We start from the raw sequence: 22,192 nt of genomic DNA, 5'->3' as shown, positions 1-22,192 counted from the left end.
GGTGGGGGCATGTCTCCCATGTGCACCCTGCTCTGCTAGGCTGTGGGATAGAGTAGGGAATGAGATAGATGCAATTTTTAGAAAAGAAATGTCTCTTCCCCAGCTATGAATGTAGATTGCCCCATTTCTACATGTTGTGTGTTTTTGCAGTTTTGTGTTTTTCTTTGAAAGGGTATGGTGGGGCTGCAGTGCAGAGGGAAGGCAAACAGCAAGTACCTGTGGCCTGGGATGCACCCTGTGGCCTCTGATTAAAAAATGAAAGGGTGTTTTACTGAGCTGCAAGCTTGGGAAGCGGATTCGGGAATGAAGCTTGTGTCTTTTGTCTCGGGGCAGGGCCCAGGGCCAGTCGCACCCCTGCAAGTCATGGTGGAATTTCCCCTGGAAGAAATGGACATTCCACTGGGAATCCTTCTGGGAAGAGACATGTGTATCCTGGGGCAGGAAATGAAGACTCAGGAGGTGGGGCTCAGAGAGGGATAAGGAGAAAAACATCCTCCTTGCTCTGTAGCCTGAGGATCACGGGAGGAGAGGCCTGCAGAGGCGAGGCACACTGGGGGGCGGTGGGGGGGCCTGTGCTGTGGGTACAACGCAGGGAGGGCTGGAGATGGACTGGAAGCTGGGTCACCCCTCGCACGGTGGCTCCACGTCACTGTCTGCAAGGCATTCCTTGCCCCAGATCTGCAGGAAGAGCTCACTAGGAGGGACTACCCTGTGGGGGAATGACGGGAAAGGGCTGTCTCGGAAAATTAAGGAGAAGGGTGCGTCCACCATCAGAGACGGATCGGCCAAGTGGTCACTGTGGAGGATGACTGTCCCGCCGGTGTCAGCTCCTCAAGCCTGAATGATGACAGGCCTGAACAAGAGAAGAAAGACACAGGGAAAAAACCATTCCAGGCTTTCCTGAGCCATATCCTGAGAGAGACAGGGAAACTGAACAGTGGAAAGCCAGCGGGAACTTGTGCCATCGTAACAGAAATTACACAGATACTATCTGTCTGACAGGTTATGGTAAAATGGTCAGCAGAGCAACCTGATGGACACACTTAGACACACACACACACACACACACAACAAGATGATGTCCTTTTGCTCCTCATCAAAGAACGTTTTGGATTTCCCAGATGGCAAAATGGATGGGTATCTACCTATCAACGCAGGGGATATGGGTTTGATCTCTGGTCCAGGAAGATCCCCCAGGATCCAGGAATATCCTCTTTTGTGTGCCACAACTATTGAATCTGACCTCTAGAGCCCACGTGTTGCAACTTCCAAAGCCCACATTCCTGGGGCATGCTCTGCAGCAGCAAGAAGCCCGCACACCAGAACTAGAGAGCAGCCCCCGCTCCTGGCAATTGGAAAAAGTGAAAAGTGAAAGTGTTTGTCAGTGGGACTCTTTGTGACCTCAAGGACTGTAGCCCCGCTGGGCTCCTCTGTCCATGGGATTCTCCAGGTGAGGATACTGAAGTGGGTTGCCATTCCCTTCTCCAAGGGGATCTTCCTGACCCAGGGATCGAACCCAGGTCTCTCGCACTGCAGGCAGATTCTTTACTGTCTGAGACACCAGGGAAGCCCTGGAGAAGGCCAGCGGAAAGCAATGAAGACCCAAGACAGCCAAAAAAAAAAAAAAAAATTCAAGGAGGAAGGGGACCTAAAAGATGCCCTGGTAGGGGAGGGGGAGGTTGACTGCCTGGGTGCTGAGAGGAGACAGGAAGGATTTGGAAAGGGGAAGCCGAGAACCAAAGTTGGGGCCAGGGCACATCTGGAAGCCGGCTGAGGAGGGGAGATAGGGGGGTACCAGGCAGCTGAGCTGGGGAAGATGGGGGTGAACATATAGCATGAGGTCAGCCTTTTAACTGGAGGGAACCCCACCCCCAGCCTCTGGCTCCCAGAGGCCATTTGCCTTGGGCCAGCACAAAGAAAAAAGGACCTGGTTTCCAGGGAATTTGATCTACATAGAAAACCAATCAGGAAAATTCAATCTCTTCAGAAACTCCACTTACTCGTCATTAAGAGAAATTTGGGTTTGAATTATGTAGATAACTGCCTCCACTCTCCACTTCATTTTGCCTGTAGATACTTGCCCTCGGAGGGGTATTTTGAGGATAAATGAGAAAAGGGCAGGAGGCTTTGAACTCCTTGCATGAAAGGTAGCCTATCAATACAGGCCTCTTAAAATGAAGATGCTTCAAATTGCCAATACACGTATATTTATAACACCCATTATAATCACTGGATATCGTTCTTCCCTTTTATATTTTTTACAAGAAGAAGGCAGAAAAGTCTAATTTTTCTTTAACCACCCTGCTTTTCGGCACTTAACATTAACCTTTCCTTACGAATGTCATTAGCTGCTAATTAAGATGTTGATTTGCAGATTGTATATCTTGCAGTAGAAGTGATTTGTGAATGCTTACTAGGTGTTTCTCCATCTACACGACTCATATTGGTTTAGCAGGAGCCTAGTGCATTCTAATTTACTGAACCGTTTCCCCATTCTCCACTTATTTCTGCCTGAGCATAATGAGAAAAAAAATGATAAGAAAGAAAAATGGGAAATACTATAAATAGTTGCTGAAGAAAATGCCATAGGAAAGAGTTACAGCTCTAAGTGGGGGTTTCTAAAAGAGTGAACAGATTGAATTTATTTTCTCTCCTTTTCATTTTTTTGGCTATGTTGGGTCTTCATTGCCGTGTGGGCTTTCTCTAGTTGCAGTGTGCAGGCTTCTCATTGCGGTGGCTTCTCTAGTTGCAGTTCATAGGTTCTAAGCACAGGGGTTTCAGTAGTTGTAGCACTTGGACTTGGTTGCTCCAAGGCACGTGGGATCTTCCCAGACCAGGGATCGAACCTGTGTCTCCTACATTGGCAGGTGGATTCTTAACCACTGGACCACCAGGGAAGTCCTTATTTTCTCTTCTCCATGGGGTATTTTAAGAAATAAAAATTTGCACATTGGTTAGGTAAGCGGATATCTACATGTCCTTGAGTGGCTGGGCACATACCAAATGGCTATAGGAAAGAGCGAGGGACTATGAATTTTCTGGAAGGCACATGCTCTTGTTTTCCAAGGCCACCTACTCCTTTGCCATGTTCATGCCTTTAAGGCTTCCCAAAGAAACTTCTTGCTTCTAAAACCATCCTTAAATCAAAGAAAGAAAAGGCTTATTCAGTTACTGCAAGGGATTCTGCAACATAGGGGACATTTCCACAGGACGTTTTAATATAATTTATGAATATTTGCTAGCAACATAATTGTCTTTTCTGCTGACATTTTCAAAGCAACTCTGTGATTTGTTGGGTCTCTGGAGAGTCCAACTACAAAACTGATAATTATATTAAATATACATAGACAATAAAGAGTGTGTTTACATAACTATGCCCATAAATATCTGATTGAACAGTCATTGTTCTCAAACCCCTTTTAAGCAGCTCTCTGAGGCTTTCAGTTCTAATGACATGATGGTTTAAAAGATGTTGCTCAGTCTTGTTCCATATTTAATTAACTTTCCTTTTTTAAACTTGTGATGGCAGAGACAATAACAAACAGCTTTGAAAACAGGGAGCACTTTGAAACATGAGTGAGACCTTGTCAGGCTTTGTGTGGTGCGGACAGGAGGTGGGCATGTGAGCGGGGCTGGCCTGGGGCCTCCTCCCCTCCCCTGGGAGTCTATTGGTGACCATTCGGACTCTCCAGCCTCATACACCCTCTCCCACACCCGCATCTGTGGAACCATGCCTCGTGCACAAGCCCTTGCCTGTGAGCAGCTGCATACCTCATGATCTCTTCCTCTGGAAAAGAAGACAAAAGCACAGCGTGAAACCAACATGCCTTGGGAGGCAGGGGCAGGGCAAAGGGGGCAGTAATGGGACAGGCAGGGGGTTGGAAGGTCTAGACAGTTTGATTCTGCCATTGCTGTGTGATCTTAGAAAAGTGCATTCACTTCCTATGGCTGCTGTAACCAATTATAAACTTGGTGGCTTCAGACACCACAAATTAAAAATCTTTTTTTAAAAACCTTTTTATTTTGTATTGGGGTATAGCCAATTAATGGGCTTCCCTTGTGGCTCAGCGGGTAAAGCATCTGCCTACTATGTGGGAGACCTGGGTTCGACCCCTGGGTTGGGAAGATCCCCTGGAGAAGAGAAAGTCTACCCACTCCAGTATTCTGGCTTGGAGAATTCCATGGACTATATATGAAGAACAAAGGGACTCAGCATATATATATATATACATGTATCCATTTTCCACCAAACCCTGCTCCCATCCAGGCTGCCACATAACACTGAGCAGAGTGGTGTGTTCTATACTGTAGGTCCTTATTGATTATCCATTTTAAATGTAGCATTGTGTATAGACAACCATAAAGTCCGCATATAAGGGATGCCATACGATATTTCTCCTTCTCTGTCTGACATACTTCACTCAGTACGACACTCTTTAGGTCCATCCATGTTGCTGCAAAGGGCATTATTTCATTCTTTTTATGACTGAGCAATATTCCATTGTATGTTATGTACCACACCTTCCTTATCCATTTTTCTGTTGATGGCCATTTGGGTTGCTTCCATGTCTTAGCTATTGTAAACAGTGCTATAGATGAATTGCATATTAATATATTGCAGTTCTGGAGGTCAGAAGTCAGAAGTGGGGCTCACAGGGCTAAACTCAAGGTGCTGGCAAGGCTGGTTCCTCCTAGAGGCTCTAGTGAAGACTCTGTTTTGTTGCTCTTCCCGGGTTCTGTCAGCTACCCGCATTCCTTGGCTCATGGCCTCTTCCTCCATCTATGAGGCCAGTAATGAACAGTTTAGTATTTCATGTGCTGCAGCACACTGACCCTGATGCTCTTAACCTCCCTTTTCAAAGACCTGTGATTATGTTGGACCCATCCAGATAATCCATGCCTATCTTCGCATCTTAAGACCCTTAACCACATTGGCAAAGTCCCTTTTGCCATGTAAGCTAACAAACATATTAACAGAAATTTAGGTGGAGAATTGTTGGGGGCCATTGTTCTTCCTGCCATAGAAAGACCGCTAACATCTGTGAGTGAGAGAGCTGGTATGACCTAAATTCAATCATCCAACAAGCTGAGGTCCAGGTGAGACAATAGTAAACCCATTAACTCGACCCCTGCCCTCTACAGAACTTCAGTGTGGAGGGAGAAAAGTTAATATAATTTTTCAGATGTGTTAAGAGCTGCAAAAGGAAGTATGGTGTAGCAGGAGAGTGTTTCACAGAGTGATCTAGGGGAAAGTGAAAGTTTCTCAGTCATGTCTGATTCTTTGCGACCCCATGGACTATACAGTCTGTGGAATTCTCCAGGCCAGAATACTGGAGTGGGTAGCCTTTCCCTTCTCCAGGGGATCTTTCCAGCCCAGGGATCAAACCCAGGTCTCATGCATTGCAGGCAGATTCTTTACCAGCAGAGCCACAAGGGAAGCCCAAGAATACTGGAGTGGATAGCCTATCCCTTCTCCAGGGGATCTTCCCAACCCAGGAATCGAACCAGGGTCTTCTGCATTGCAGGCAGATTCTTTACCATCTGAGCTATCAGGGAAGCCCCGTCTAGGGGAGGGAGTAGTCAAAGAATGCTTCTTGGAGGAGGTGACAGGAATGCAGAGGTGAAGTGATTGACTTGCCATGGTCCAGCACTGTGTGTGGGAGGTGGGACTGGCAGAGGGGCCAGGCAAGGATTTATAGTCAGAAAGAATGGCCAAGGCTCTGGGGCAGGGGTGGAAGAACTTGGTTTGTGGAGAAGAAGCCGTTCAGAGAGAGAAGTTTGCGATGGGCTGAGAGAGGCAGTGAGCAGAGAAGTGAACCCTCAGCAAGTGGTCAGCTGCTCCAAGAGGTTCATTGTTGTTGCTTAGTTGCTCAACTGTGTTCGACTCTTTGCAACGCCATGGACTGTAGCCTGCCAGACTCCTCTCTCCATGGGATTCTCCAGACAAGAATTCTGGAGTGGGTTGCCATGCCCTCCTCCAGGGGATCTTCCTGACCCAGGGACCTGAACCCACATCTCCTGCATTGCAGGTGGATTCTTTACCACTGCACTACTGGAGAAGCCCCACAAGAGGTCTGTAGGCAATTAGTTTTCATAAGTTAGATATGACTATGACTTTCACTTTGTAGAGGACAGAACCGAAGGTCAAAGAAGCTGATTGACTCCCTCCCTCTCCTAAGAGTCAGGACTTGCACAGGTCTGTGCTCATGGCTATGCTACAACACTGTGTCTCAGGCAGGACTGTGGGACCTTGACATTTACTCCTTATGCTAATAAGAGCAGTTGGGAGCCATAGAGGACTTCAGAGAGATTGCTTTTGATAATGGATTAGGGGCATCAAGTCAGGGAGAAAGCTCTCAGGGAAAATGATGTTGGTTTAGTCCAAAGTAAGAGTAGAGTTGGTGGTAAGAAATGAAAAGATTTGGTAGATACTGATGAGGTAAAATTGATGTCTTGCTGATTGACATAGGGCGAGAGGAAGAAGGAGATGATAAAGATGAGGGCTTTGCTTCCACTCAAGGCATTGAGAAGGACCCATCAATTCTGTCCTAAAGTATGGGGCTCATGCAAGGCTATGGACAGAACATAGACTTATGCTAAAGCCCTAAAACCATGAAGACCCTTCATCCGTTAGTAGGAAAAGAAGCTATGAATGAACTGGTTACTCATTCCATTCAGGATTTCAAGGTCTCAATAAGAATTCAGCAGAAATTCTCTGTCACAATTCTCTCCTTGTAAAAGATGAATCCTGCTTACCATCACGGCTATGATTCTGTGTTTGTGCTGAACTCTTACTAATTGTCGTCAATTATGATTCATTTACTTTAAGGTGTCTTGCCTGTCATAATATTATCATTTGTAAGTCTTTCCCTTTGCAGGCTGTGTGAATCTGTTGTGACATCTCAATAAAGCAGGATTCAATCAAGGTGTGAATGAATTGTTAATCTTGTTATAAATAGAAGGTACCATATGTCAGTGTGTAAGGGATGTCTCCCTCTTTGTTGAAAACAATGTTAGTGAAACAAAACAAAAGAAGTTTCAGAAATATCTGGTTCGGCTCACCAAGCTTCCAATTATGTTGTAGCCAACAGTTCTCTGCAACTGATTCAGATTTCTGCAGCTAGTATTCACACATGTTTATTTAGAATCAGCATTTGAAAGAGAAAATGAGTGTCAACTTTGGCCTTCAGAACCCCGGGTACCGCCGTTCCTCCTGATGGTGACCACCGCAGAGGTAGCCTTATAACTCTCCAGCCGTATCCTCAATACATGCATCTTAGGAGCCATTTAATCAACATCTCTTTTTCCTTCTTCTCTGCATTTTCTACATGGCTTGAGATTTTTAAAATTTGGCTGAATTGGCTGAGCTCCAGCCCAAACTAGTTCATGAAAAATGTACCCTGAATCTCTTTCTCAATGCACACTCTCTCAGGGGTGAGGGTGCGGGCTTCGGCCCATCCTAACCTGAGTGCATAGCCGAGGCACCTGCGGCAGCGTGTGTTTTGAGGTCCAGCAAACGCTAGAGCCAATAAAGCTTAAATCAGCATCACATCATCTTGAGCCATTTCCCCTCTATTCTTCGAGCCCTCCCCACCCTCTCCCCTCCCCGACTCCTAAGTCTGTCAGCATGTTCTCCAACCTTGTTCCATTTCTTCGGGGCCTCGCTAAGTGACTAGCTTGTTAGTTCAAAATCAAGTTAATGGCTAAGACTGGTTCTCTCCCAGTGCCCCCTGGCGTTGCCACCGAGAATCAATGCAGAAGAGTGAAAAGAGCTCGGATTATGGAATCAGCCAGGGTCCACGTTCTGGCTGTTCTGGTCACTTGCTCAGTGTCTGGGACAAGTTGATGCTCTTTTGAAATTATAGCCCAGCCTTTGAAATAGTGATTTATACGTCATGAGTTTACTATGAGGATTCAAGAGAAGACTGTATGTTTAGCATCAAGTACAGAAACTGTCCTGGGCTTCCCTGGTGGCGCAGACTGTAAAGAATCTTCCTGCAATTCAGGAGCTGTGGGTTTGATCCCTGGGTCAGGAAGATCCCCTGAAGAGGGAATGACAACCCACTCCAGTATTCTTGCCTGGAGAATCCCATGGACAGAGGAGCCTGGAGGGCTATAGCTCATGTGGTCACAAAGAGTTGAACAGGACTGAGCGACTAATACTTTCACTTTCTTCACAGAAACTGTTCTATTGATTGACACTTGGGTAGAAGACGCAGCCTCCTGGAGACCCACCTCGGTCACGGTCACCAGTGATGATCTGGAGACCATGATTGCCTTTATCTCTTTCTCTCCAGCTCTGTCTCTTTTCTCTCTCCCCTTCCTTCCTTTCTTCTTTCTCCCCCAATGATTCCTTGAGCTCTTGCTGGGTTTAAAACACTTTCTTTATTGTTCACTATCACCAACACAGGGTACCAAGGGCATCGGTGGTAGCACATAATATGAGAAAAGTGTGGGAAGCGTGCACCAAGCCCCGCAAAGAGCCATCCAGAACAACAACCCTCCCGCCCTGGCCGTGCAAAATGGGTTGTAAACTTGTCCTACCATAGTCATTAGAAACACAAAGGAAGCGCTGATAAGCGCCACAATTCATTCAAGGACCAAGGTTAATTTTTATTTATTCCCAGGTCATCACAAACAGAGGCAGATGGTGGTGGCATTTCCTTCTTGCCGGGAGCTCAGATATTATCTGGATAGATTTCAGCAGGCTTCTTTGTCCGTTGCCTCTCTGCACGGGCAGCTTTCCTGGATAGGGCCCCAGCCACCCAAACTGCAGACGGGTTTGATTTAATTCTGATGACTTGTGGTCAGTAATCGAGGTCACTGGGGCCTGGCTGGAGGGGAGCCAGCATCGCCAAGGAGAAAGGTTGACATCGTTTATCCTTTAGTGGCCCTTCCTTTGGAGGGTTTATTTTTGGTGACCCATTTAGGCGGTAGCTTACTAAACTGTGGCTGTCCGTTCGTTGCAGAGCACTTTCAGTTTTACTAGTATCGGGTGACTCTGGGATGGTTTAAAACGACTATATTTCAATTTAAAAAAATTAAAACAAAACAAGAAACAAACAACATCCCCCTATGGAATTTACTGACGCAGCCCTAGAGGAATCACCGTAAGGGGCCAGACCCCAGGTTTATCCAGTCAGTTTTCTACCACACACACGAGTAGCATACGCAGCCGCTTCTCTCAGAGCTCACCTTCTGGGTGGAGAAGGCAGTCACATTCCACCGAAAACAAACTGAGGCCGTGAGACAGTGTGTGGCTTGCGCGTTCATGGGTGGTTAGTGGATACCAATCACCGGGCTCTCCTGCACTTATCCTTCCTTCTTTGCGTGCGTGCTCTTTCGTGTCTGACTCTTTGCGGCCCCATGGACTGTAACCCGGCAGGCTCCTCTGTCCGTGGAATTCTCCAGGCAAGAATACTGGAATGGGTTGCTATTTTCTACTCCAGGGGATCTTCCCAACCCAGGGATTGAACCCAAGTCTCCTGCATTGGCAGGCGAGTTCTTTACCATCTGAACCACCGGGGAAGTCCATCCTGTACTTTTTAGGTTCTTAGAAACCTGAGAACAGCACAGGGAGGCAGGTGAAGAGCAAAGTAGTATGGGCTTGTCTTCTAGCTGGGACGGTCTGAGACCCCCTGCAGCAGAGCTTCCGGTTAGCCTGAAGCCAGAACACGCTGCCACTCAGCTTCCCCCGAGGAGAGTTAGGATGGCGGCTGGGGAATTGGATCTGCACATCAAGCGTGTAAGCAGCGCGCTGCCGGGAGCACAGAGCCGGCTTGGGGCTCAGGGACAGACAGACCACAGAGCACCAACGGGAGGCCAGGCTCAAGCCCCTACATGTGGCTCCCTCCCAGGTGAACGTGGCCCAGTGGCTGCCAGCTCCCCCAGCTTACTGAGCATGTCACCCTCTGTGCAGAGAGCTTAGCCGTCACTTGTTCCTTGCTGCACAACTCAGCCTGTGTTCCACAACTACTGAGCCCACGCCATAGAGCCCACGCGCTGCAACAAGAGAAGTCACCACCATGAGATGCCCGTGCACCACACTCGGGTGTAGCTCCCGCTCACCGCAACTAGAGAAAAGTCCACAGGCGGCAGCCATAAATAAATAAAAATTAAAACCCCTGTTTTGCATGGTAGACTCCTCACCCTTTTTGACCCCAGCGGTTGTTCAAATCTGGGTGAATCAGAGGGTAGTTTGTCCCCCGTCGACCACTTTACAAACTCAGAAGTTTTGGATATTCTGTCTAAATCTCACGTCAGCCTCTTCTTTAAGAAGCCAACTTTCCGCTGCTGTATTCTCAGGAGGCGGCCCATCAAGACTTCTCTTCCCAGCTCTTCTTGGCATCACCGTAGCCATCGTCCCCACAGCCAGGAACCGAACCTGACTTAATCTGGCCTAAATTGGCCTTAAAGAAGAAGGACCTTAAAGGCAGAAAATATGATTCTGAGTGTCCATGCCCTGGTGTGGGGGATGAGGGAGAGAGAAACCTTAATAAATGGTTCCCAGGCAGATGTTGACCATTCCTATCAGGTTGGCATCACCAGTCTTTCTTCTGCCTCTTTTGTATGTTGTGAAGGTAACGTCATGTGTATAAATGCCTCGTGCAGTGCTGGCACCTAGTGTGTGTTAGTAAATGATGGATGAGTTGTGTTTATTTTAAATATAAAATTTCTAGGACACATTCTAGCATCTCCCTTATCTCATTTCCATGATCAGGCACTTTAAAAAAATCTGTTCTGCCACCAACGTATGTAAATGATAGCTGATGTTAACAGGAATAACCACTGGAATCTGCATGATAGAATTGCTGTGGAGATTAAATGATTTGCATATGTAAAGGGCTTAGAATAATGTCTGGCAAGCCCTAAGTACATAGAAGTGTTATGTCTGTGTGCTCAGTCGTGTCCGACTCGCTGCGACCCCCATGGACTGTAGCCTGACATGCTCCTCTGTCCATGGGATTTTGCAGGCAAGAATACTGAAGTGGGTTGCTGTTTCCTCCTCAAGGGGATCTTCCCAACCTAGGAATTGAACCTGCATTTCTTATGTCTCCTGCTTGGCTGGCAGATTCTTTACCCACTGAACCATCCAAGAAGCCCTATATTTAAGTGTTAAGTGCTAATATTCTAATTATTGGTAGAAGTTGTTGTCATCCTCATCATCATAGTATTTTGTATCAAAAACTCCTGTCTATTGCTACCACCCTGCAGAGCGGAGGGCTAGATTTCTGAGATGATTCAGGGAAGGAAAAGGGGGTCATATTGGCCAGAATCCATCCTGCCATCCACAAGGTTGGAACCCACTCCGGTTTCTCCATCACCTTCATGTTGTCTAAAACATATTTCTGGTGACATGCCCACCTACAGTCCCGCTGCATTAGATTCATATTCACAGGCCTATCTTCTACGTTTATGAACTTCTTCAGTCAGTGTTCAGATGTCATCTGTATGAGAAGTAGGGAGATAAAGTCAGAGAGGCAAGAACTTTATCTTGGGTTGTTAAATATTTATTTCAAGGGACCCTTACTTGATTGCGTGGACTAACTTTGCTAGACAGAACTCAATCCAATTGTTACTTTCCTGCCTCTACCTAGCAGATGGGTGCTCATGAAAACGATCAAATCAATAGGGAAATGATGATGCTACATAATCTTTGCACACCCATGTGCAATGTCAGTGACCTGACCCTGCTGCACAATATGTGAGCAGTCACACTTCAGACATTTGGTGTGAGCTGAGCTGAAGAACTTTGGCTTGTGCCTGCCGAGTGGTGACGTCTTGCTAACTTTATTAATATGCACATTTGGTAATGCTTCAGGGTTCCCAGGCACAGAGCATATACACAACAGAGTTAAATTAAGATCCAGAGATTGCGACGGCTAGTGCGTCCCAATATTAATTGTCTGAAAACATTGTCAGCTGTTGTCATACTTTTGGATCTGTTGAATCTGTTTACTTTCCGTGCCTCTCCCCTGGTCACTTTTTTATATCAGAAACTCCTGTCTATTGCTACCACCCTGCAGAGAAGAGAGCTAGATTTCTGAGATGATTCAGGGAAGGAAAAGGTGGATAAGGTAAGTGGGTAACTTTTCCAGGACCCAGATCACTCAAAACTGTGAGAAGTTTTGGTCTGCCTGAACTTGGGTAGTGGCCTAGGACTGAACCGTTTTCTGGTTATCTGCTGATCTGGGACAAGGGCTCCAGTTTTGCTCTTTGGAGCCATGTGTCTTTCTTAATATATGTGGACTGCTCCCTTCCTTCTCTCAGAATCCAGTCCCTTGTGTTCTATTATGTGTTCCTTCTGGTTTGCATGTGGTATCTAGAACTTTGATTCTTCTGAGTTTGTGCTCTGAGGATGCCTCAAAGCTGCCAGCCTGCTGGTCTACCTGTCTGTATGCTGTGTAGCCAGTCTGTGTCCTTCTGTGGGGACCCTCTGTGGCCTGGCCAAGGACTGATGGATGCCACTGATCTGAACCGAGACAAGGATTTGACAGGTTCTTGGATAAGGAACCCAGGCAGTGGGACCTTTTGTCAGCTTTAGCTGGGTCCACCCTGCCCAGAAGGTGGGTCGCACGTTTACTCTTGAACACTTTTCCCAGCTCCCAGTGTGTGCCAATTCTGTGATGGGACCAGACAGCTGTAGTTCCCATTCTCTATGGGACTTTGGTCCAGTTCACCAATGAAGCATGATTCTGAGCCCCCACCCACGCTTTACCAACAAACTGTTTTGATGACTCTGAAAATGTGATGTGAGCTGTGTTCCATGCACAGAAACATTTATTTTGGTAATTCCAACACCTTGACAGAAGTTCATTTTATTTGTGCTCGGGCTGTTAGCTCTATCCAGGCTTGACAAGCCAGAAAATTCTTCACCGATTTTCCCACTGCACCTCCCCACTGAAGCCATCATTGAACTCGTGTGTACAGGTGGACACCTCACCCCCGAACTGTCACAACACCTTTTCGACACCCCAGAGGGGCACTTCCTCATGTGGATGGTCACTGCATGTAGGGTCGCTGCCTCCTGAGTTTTCAGTGAGCTCGATGGATGAAAGATGGTGTCTTATTCAGTCCTACAAGGCTAGGGTCTTGGTTGGCACCTGATAGAAAAAAGTTGATGGTAAAGAAGATTAACAATTGCTCCTCAAACTCTCAGTTGCTCCTAGGCTAAAACAATACTCTTCTAATGAATAGGAACCAAATTTTACTAAGCATCAACTAGGTGGCAGACATGGTGCTGAATGTTTTATGTTTGTGTTCAATTCAGTCTTCATAGCAGCTTACACAGTAGGGAATATCTCCTCCATTTTAGAAATAAAGCGATTGAAGCCCAGAGACTTGTTCCATGTCGAAAATCACACAGCAGGACAGGAACTTATGACTTCACCATCTTGCATCCTCAGCCCCATAGCCTTATAAACTGACCCCCCGACTTCGCTTCCCTCAGAACTCTTATGGCCCTGTATCTCCAGGGTACAGGTACAGGTTGGTTTTCCCATGGGAGGAAATCCATTTAGGTGTAATTAGGAAAAGAAGGACCAAGTGAATTATAAAGGGGGCATCATTACCACTACACACCCATCGATAACTAGAGCATAAGGCTGCTTAAACCGAGTGATTCCCTTTGGCTTATTACACTCATTACTCCTGTCAGTTGGAGCTCACCTGCTTCAATTTTACCAGAATTGCATATTCCATATCTGACTTTGCACGACCTCATCCTGAATCCATTTTCCCCTCCAGCGAATGATAGTTGTAGGCAGTCAAGAGGTCTTATCTGGTCTTATAAATGGTTCTCTTTCTCTATGGAATGCCAAAGATGATGCTAACTAATTAATGTTTATAGTTATTCTGTATTTAGGGGGCATGGCTCTAAGTTGGGCCTTGAGCTAATGCATAAATGTATATCACATAAATACACACTTTCTCTTCCTTTTTCTCTCACATATATTCCTTGACCCTGGATCATGCCTCCACTTAGCTGTGAGAACTTGGGCAGGTTGCCTTACCTTTCTGAGCCCCACTTCTTTGTGAAATGGGGCTCTCACGTTTTCGGGAGTGGTGTGGCTTTAGAGAGATGCGTGAACTTCCCAGGCAGTTGGCTGAGGACATGTCAGGAGGCGGGTGTCCATTGGAACCTGAGCGGCCGCAGCACCAGCTACTCCTCTTTGCCCACCTCACGCTCTCAGTCTCGTTTTCTCAGGGGCGCCTTCCCAGCAGTGCTGCTCGGTGTGGGTCATCCAGACGCCAACCACTCCCCTGTTCTCTGCCTCCTGCCCGGGTGCGTTTCCACCATGCAGGAGACAGAGACTGGACTCTACGACTGTCTGAGCTCTCCAGGAAGAACCCACTCACCCAGCATCCTTCATGAGCTGTGTGCCTTCACTGAGGATTTAGTGCAGAAGAGAGCAGAGGAGGTTTGCCTTGCTCAGTTTTCGACAGGAACCAGGCCAAACCAAACCCACAAAACAACGCATCGAAACTCACATCAGACACTTCTGATCTTTATAGTCTTCACTTGACAGTCACACAGCTGGGATTGTTGCCTCTTCTGGTCCTTTCTTCTCTGATGCAGAGCCCAGTCTTGCTGTTTCCTCCCCAAGAACAATGCAAATTCTTTCTCTTGTCTTACGTCGAGAAATTTTTTAAAATTTATTTGGCTGTGCCAGATCTTAGTTGCAGCACATGAGGTCTTTGCAGGATTTTCCATCTTCTTTGCAGCATGCAGGATTCTAGTTCCCTGACCAGGATCGAACCTGGGCCCCATACATTGGGATTATGACGTTTTAGCACTGGACTGCCAGAGAAGACCCCGAGAAGTTTAATTATCATCCTCTGTCATATGTGTAGATTCCTGGACCTTCACTGTTTGATAAGTAGCTTATCAAAAGATTTCTAGTTTAAAATTCAGCATTCTCTGGTACATTGAAATTTCCCCAAGTGATTCCCTATGGAGATTGAGAAGTGAGGCTGATCATTGTTTCTTTGGTACAGCGTGGACCAGAGGGGTGGTGAGGGTTAAAGTAGGACCCTTGAGCCAGAGGTAGCCATACGGGCATGAGAACACAGGCCCACTTTCTACCACCTTCTTCCCACCCCTGGATTCTCTGTGTGCAGAAAAGGGGGAAGGGAAAGGGAGGGCAGGAGGTCAGATTCGAACTTTCATTGGGTGAGGACTAGTCAAAGTGATCGTCTGTCCATCTTAAGAGGCAAGAGGGCTAATTTGATGTGACAGCAGTATAGTGCCTGGGCCACAGTAGATGCTCAGTAAAAGCATCTCCATTCCCCAGCCCCATCATGATAAACATTGCCTTCACTCTTCACAAGCCTGATCAAAAATTAGCCAAGACAATAAGAAGCCCAGGGCCAACCTGTGGTCAAGCTCATTCTCCAGGGTCATCAAAACTTGACCGTCGTGTGGTCAAAGAAACCTCCTTGAGATGAGATTGGCATATACAGAAGGCCTTGGGTACCTTTTATCTTCACAAAATAACACTCACCCTCATGTTTCTTTGAGCTAAATGACATGATGATCCTCAAAGGAATCCTTACAATTCTCTCTGGGAAGTTTGAATGCCTCCTGTAATTTAGTTAAACCGCTTTTGAGTATCACAGAGAAACCTGTTACTCATGGAAGGAAAAATGGATCCCCATGCTCAATGCTGGGGACCTCTTAGGGTCCATCCCGGGTTCCTTGCAACCACACGACTCTCTCTCCCCAGACGGCCTTGAAGGGACAGTCAATACATGAGCTCCCTCACCATTCGCTACTGCCCTGTTTACTGTTCCTTTATTTACATAACTAGAGATTCAACATCCTAACATGTTTTGCAAGCTGTCATGACATGAGAAGCTAGTAATCTGCTCTATTTTGCTTGCTAACATATTTTTGACATATTTTAGCTTTTGATTATAAGATTGCATCTTTGCCTGCTACCATCTGTCTCGACTCAATGGAACTCTGGCATTTACAAAAACAGTGGGGTGTAGTATTTCTTATCTACTTGAACTCTCCCAGAAACATGCTATTTTCAGTCTTAACCAATATGTCATGCTTTCACACACGAAGTCTGAAATGTTTGATATCTTGCAAGATCTGCCAGGGATAAGGAACGTATCTTCACATCCAATTTGGCTGAGATGAGAAATGCCTTAATGAGAAGAAGGGAGCAGGATCCAGCTTCTAAACAGAGGTGGCTTTTTTATGTGGTTTTCCTTCTCTTGACTATGCTTAGCCCTTTATCAGCATGATTAACATCTTCCGTGGAAATACATCTTCTTTGGGACTCTGTAAGCTCCCAGTGGCCAATGTTCTTGAGGCACATTTTTCAGCGTGAAATAGTTATCCACCAACATTTGGCAATAAGGCATCTTCTACGTGGTATACTTTTCTCATTCCTCCTTTTACTTATTAGGGAAAATTATCCCAGGTTGGACCCAAAGGATTAGCTTGGTTCATGTCTCTGCTGACAATACAGAGGAATGTGTTGGAGGAAAGGCCAAAAAAAAAAAAAAGGAAAAGAAACTATGCACAAGTCTAACATGCATGTATTCAACACCAAGATTAAATGAATTTATTATGCTCCTGGATCACACCCCATAGGCCAAGAAGCTGTCAACTGTTGACATTTTCTTTTCTCTCCATGTTCTGAGTTGAGTGTAAATATATTTGTCAAGGGAATATAGTGCATGCTTGGTTCAAAATATGCCCATTTCTTCAGAAGGAAACTCTAATCATCTGTAATCACATTCAACATCTTTTTTGCTTCAAGAAAAGAATGGGCAGCAGTTTGGATTTCCATGTGGATCTGGTACCTTTTTGATTCAGTTTTTTTTTAATCTTGTAGACATAGTTATCACTTAAAGCCAAGTTTTAATATTTAAAAAAAAATTTTATACAATTTTAGAAGTTACTTTCCATTTACAGTTATTACAAAATATTGGCTCTATTCCCTGGGTTGTACAATACACCCTTGAACCTAACTTACCCTTGAACCCAGTAGTTTGTCCCTCCCACCCCCCACCCTTATATTATACCCCCACCCCAATAACCACTAGTTTGTTTTCTATATCAGTTTCAGTTTCAAATGCTGTTTTAATGACCATCTTGAATCTGCATAGCATTAGCCATTACTAGTGCAAGACTCCATTACGGATAGAGAAATGACTTTGGTCAATCCGGTCTGGACCACTTCTAGTGGGTTTTCTGCTTTGCTGTGTGCTGGTGAGTTGTTCAGAAGCAACTGATTGCAGGATTTTTGTGCCAAACACATCCACTGAAATTAGTACCATCGAAGAGACAAAAGGAGGAGGCACTTTGGATATCCAGCTCCAGTGGGTTTTGACTGTAAATTGAGTCCATGCTGACCCTGTTTCCTGACGCCCTTCTTTACCTGGTTAATGAGGACAGTGGCAACTGTGGAACCCAGAAAAATGGCTGAGATTGTGTCTCTGGGTAATTGTAATTGTGAGTTTCTGGGGAGCAAGGATCTTGTCTTACCCCCTCCTTCTTTGTTGAACCAAGAGGGACTGAGGACTGTAGTTAAGCCACAACTATAGCTATTCATCAACATGTATTTAATTGAACTTCTTTGGTGACATCACGTTGTTGGATTAAAAAAAATAGAGACAGAGCGGATTCCCCATGCTGGAAAGATTTACAATCCAGCTAGGAAGACAAAATTCATTTTCAAGAAAGCCATTGCTAAGCTAGGCTGTAAGGGCAATAGGAATTCAGACAAAGGCGATAAAGGAGCAGAGCAGATTAGCCTGGGATTCATGGAAGAAGAGGGACTTGGTCTGTGGCCAGAAGACTGGCTGAGATTCAGGTAAATAGAAAAAAGGAAGACGAGTAGGAATAAACAGACAATAGATGTGAAAAATAAAATGAAGCAATGGACGAGATGTACAAAGGTGAATGATGTGGCCTCAGTGATAGAAACAGATTGAAGCTAAATGGGTAATTGGGCAAGATTAAAACACTCTGAAAATCTAAGAATATTCATCTTTTTGTGGAAGAATAGTAGAACGTTACTCCAGATTCTCATAAGCAGGAGATAAGGCAAAAGTGTTTTTTTATTGTTTTTTTGCCTTTTTTTGGCTGCACTGGCCTTTGTTGTTTTTCGTGGCCTTTCTCCAGTCGCGGTGAGTGGCAGCTACTCTTTATTGCAGTGCTCGGGCTTCCTACTCCGGTGGCTTCTCTTGTGCGTAGCGCGGGCCCTAGGTGTTTGGGCCTCAGTAACTGCAGCACGCAGGCTCAGCAGTGTGGTGCACGGGCTTGGTAGCTCCACGGCACGTGGCATCTTCCCAGACTAGGGATCAAACCTGTGTCCCCTGTGTTGGCAGCTGGATTCTTATCCACTGTGCCACCAAGGAAGTCCAAGTGGTGTTTTTTAAGAAAGACTATAAAGGAGCGAATCTGAGGGATAAGAGAGGAAAAGCAAGGGAGTAAAATCAGTGACTCTAGAATCAACATAAAAAGAGCCTCGATTAAATAAAGATGAAAGTGAAGGTGTTAGTGGCTCAGTTGTGTCTGACTCTTTGTGATCCCATGGACTGCAACCCACCAGGCTCCTCTGTTCATGGGATTCTCCAGGCAAGAATACTGGAGTGAGTTGCCATTTCCTTCTCCAGGGGGTCTTTCTGACCCAGGGATCCAACCCCAGTCTCCCACATTGCAGCGGATTCTTTACTATCTGAGCCACCAGGGAAGCCTAAATAGAGATAATAATACTTAAAGCAATAACTTTCCTGTATCGGGCAACTAATGTATTTCCGTGGCATTTTTGGCCACTGATTAATAACATCAGCAAACGCCCTACAATGACTTGTAAGTATACTTACCCTCCAATTAAAGAAGGATAAAGGAATTTCAGAAAAGCAATGTAAGTTGGCATAGGCTACATAGCTATTAGGTGGCAGAAAAGGATTCAAGCTCTATTTAAACTACCCTGTTTTTCACTGTGTTACTCTGGGAGTTGTTGGTATTTATTGAATGAGGAAATAGTGTGAAATAAGTGTTTTATAAAGATGAACATGGTGGCCATATACAGGAGGGATTAGAGAGAGGAGAGACCAGAGGGAATAGATGGAAAGGATCTCCCTCCCCCCGTACCCCCCACACCACCCCAGGCTCCTGCCATTGGGAATAGAAAGGGAAGAATAAACATAAGAAGTATTGCCAAGCAAGAACATGGGACCGGGTGACTGATGACATAAATTATTGAAAGGCAGAGGAGAGTGAGGACTGGGGGAAGAAACGCTTCTCATTGGGAGGTGAGAAGGCCACTGGTGACCTTGGGAACACATTTTCAGTAAAACAATATTGATGGAAGCCATCCTGCTGGTGAAGAAGGAGCAAGTCAGTGGTCAGGAAATGGAGGATGTGGGGGCAGACCACAGATCTGAGAAATCTGGAAGAAAATAAAGGAAATAAATAAAACAGTCCTGGGAGGAGGTTTCAGAGTTTAAAAAAAAAAGATTTTTTTTTTTTTTTGAAGAAGGGAAAAACCCATGCATATTTGAGGACAAAGAACAGTATGAGGAATGAGGATAGGTGGGGGAAAAAATGAAAGGAGCTAGAGAGAGAGAGGGGCCTCCATATGTGGAAGGGGTCCAAGAAGGTGGGAGAGGGTGGGTTAGATTGTCTGATTGCTCACTAGAACTTTCTGTGATAAGAATGTTCTGATCTGTGCTGTTTCAATGGTAGCTACTAGCCCCAGGGAGCAACCAAACACTTGAAATGTTCCTAGTGAGACTGAGAAATTGAATTTTAAATTTTACTTCATTTAAATTGATGTAAATCTATGTAGCCACATATTTAAGCAGCTAGTGGCTACCATGTTGGATAGGGCATGCCCCTTAGAGAGCCAAAGGTTTTGACTCCTGGACAAGGAACCAGATTTTCCCTCTGATTCAGTAGAAGTGAACAGAGAAGGAGAAACACACATGCAGGGGAGGAAAAGTGAGTTTGTCTTGCCACGTGACCTTGATTTTCATTGGCTATGGCTTGGTGATAGCCTCATTATAAGAGCACTAGATGAAGGCTGAGTGATAAGGGATTTGAAATTCACATCCCCATGTAGATGTCATGGTCTGAGCTGTAGTGTGTATGGACCAGATGAATTAGGATCTGCCAGATCTCATATGGCACCACCAGCAGTCACCCTTGGTCTGTCTTAAGCCCTTGATCTAGGTGCTCCTTGCTCACGTGAAAGAGATAGAGATGACTCTGGTATGTTCCTTGGGATGAGGACCATCGTTTTTCTTTTTTAAAGATTTTGTGTGTGTGTGAGGACCATTTTTTTTTTTTTTTACTGTTTATTTACTAGGCTGTGCTGGGTCTTAGTTGCCGCATGCCCTTGTTGCAGTGCACAGGCTTCTCTAGTTGCAGTGTGCAGACTCAGTAGTTGTGATGCTCAGGCTTAGCTGCTCTGCAGCCTGTGGGATCTTAGTTTCCTGACCAAGGGTTGAACCTACATCCCCAGCATTGGAAGGTGGATTCTTGGTCATTGAACCAGTAGGGAAGTCCCTGGACCACTTTTCAAAATAGGTTTTCCTGGTGTCTGAGTGACAACAAAGCCCTTCCCTGATCCCTAGCCCCCATTCTGCTCTTACATCTCATGGTCACTTTGGATTTGGATATTTTAAAGCCTAAAGAAGGTGATTCTCCTCAGAATGGTTTCACTTGGACATAGTGAAAGTTTTCTCCAAGAATTTCCCACCCAGAAAAAGGAGTGGGTCTCCTGCCCTGGCTTCTACAGGTAAACCAACAGAGCGCCCTGATTGGACAGCATCACCCATCACTGTTTCACTGGTACGCCCTCCCCTGGATTGTGGCGTGTGTTGTTTGGGCTGTTTTTCATAGCCTCTGCAGCTGGGAATTCAAGATGCTATACTTAGGCAGAAGTCCATGAAGGAATTAATTGATATGAGCCAGAAGTTGATTGCCATTTAAGTACTCAGCCTCCACCATTGCCAAGTTTCCTTCTTTGCAGAAAGAACTGAGCTTGCCTGCAAACTGGCTCATCCAGGATGCGAGCACAAGATGGAATTCAACCTTTAATATGCTGCAACACCTGCTTGGAAATAAAGGGGCTCTGTGCCTCTCCCCCCAAGGAGTTGACAGCTGACTTCATTACAAAGGAATCTGGCCGAGATGGTCACGGCTACTCCTCGGCCCTGGGAGGCCCTCACCCGGGAATGTGGTGCCAACCAGCCTTGAGCTTTGGGATTCTGCCAGAAACCCATACTGGGTCCTTTTACCCTAAATCATTCCTCTTGGTTGAACTCCAGGCGTTTGCAGTACCTTTGTAGTGCTCCCTCCGCACAAGGGAGACGGCAAGAGGCTCGGTGTGCTGAAGCTGGGAGGAGCACTTGCAGGTGTTCTCTGATGGGGTCTGGGATTTCAGACTTCCTTCCTCAAGGGCTGTGCAGCGTTGCACCCCAACGGGCACAAAGCAGGGCTGCCATGCTCTATAGAGTGGAACGCGAGGATTCATGGGAATCCTTATCCAAGTTCTGAAACAGACCCAGGCTGCTCTGAGGAGCCTACCCCAGCCTGTGGGGAACCCCTAGAGGCCACCTTGACCTTCCATTTGGGCAGGAACACTGGTTAAGCTTGCACGCGTGCATGCTAAGTTGCTTTAGTCGTGTCCGACTCTTTGTGAGCCTGTGGACCGTAGCCCGCCAGGCTCCTCTGTCCATGGGATTCTCCAGGCAAGAATACTGGAGTGCGTTGCCATGCCCTCCTCCAGGGGCTCTTCCCCACCCAGGAGTTGAACCCATGTCTTCTATGTCTCCTGCATGTGGAGGCGGCTTCTTTACCACTAGCGCCACCAGGGGATCCTATCAAATTCCAAAGTAGAATGTCAACCTTATCATCTGTTTGCATGATTTCCAAAGCAGCTAACCTGGCCTCCATTAGCAACAGAAAATATAGCATATCTGGCTTTCAGAAGAAACTATTGACTTTATACTATTTTTAATCCTTCATCATTCAATAAACAAACAAAATCCATCTGAAATAGAAGTAAATGGGAACAAGGGCGGGCTTATATAGAACACATCCATTTGGCGGATTACTGCTCCACCTGAAGCAATAGAATTATGAAGGCCATAAAGCAATATCAAAATGGCATATGACACTTACATACACAAATTGTGTAATTATTTTAAATGAACACTTTAA

This window comes from Cervus canadensis, chromosome 23, assembly GCF_019320065.1.
Source record: "Cervus canadensis isolate Bull #8, Minnesota chromosome 23, ASM1932006v1, whole genome shotgun sequence".
Lineage (NCBI taxonomy): Eukaryota > Metazoa > Chordata > Mammalia > Artiodactyla > Cervidae > Cervus > Cervus canadensis.
Note: the sequence above shows the minus strand (reverse complement) of the source record.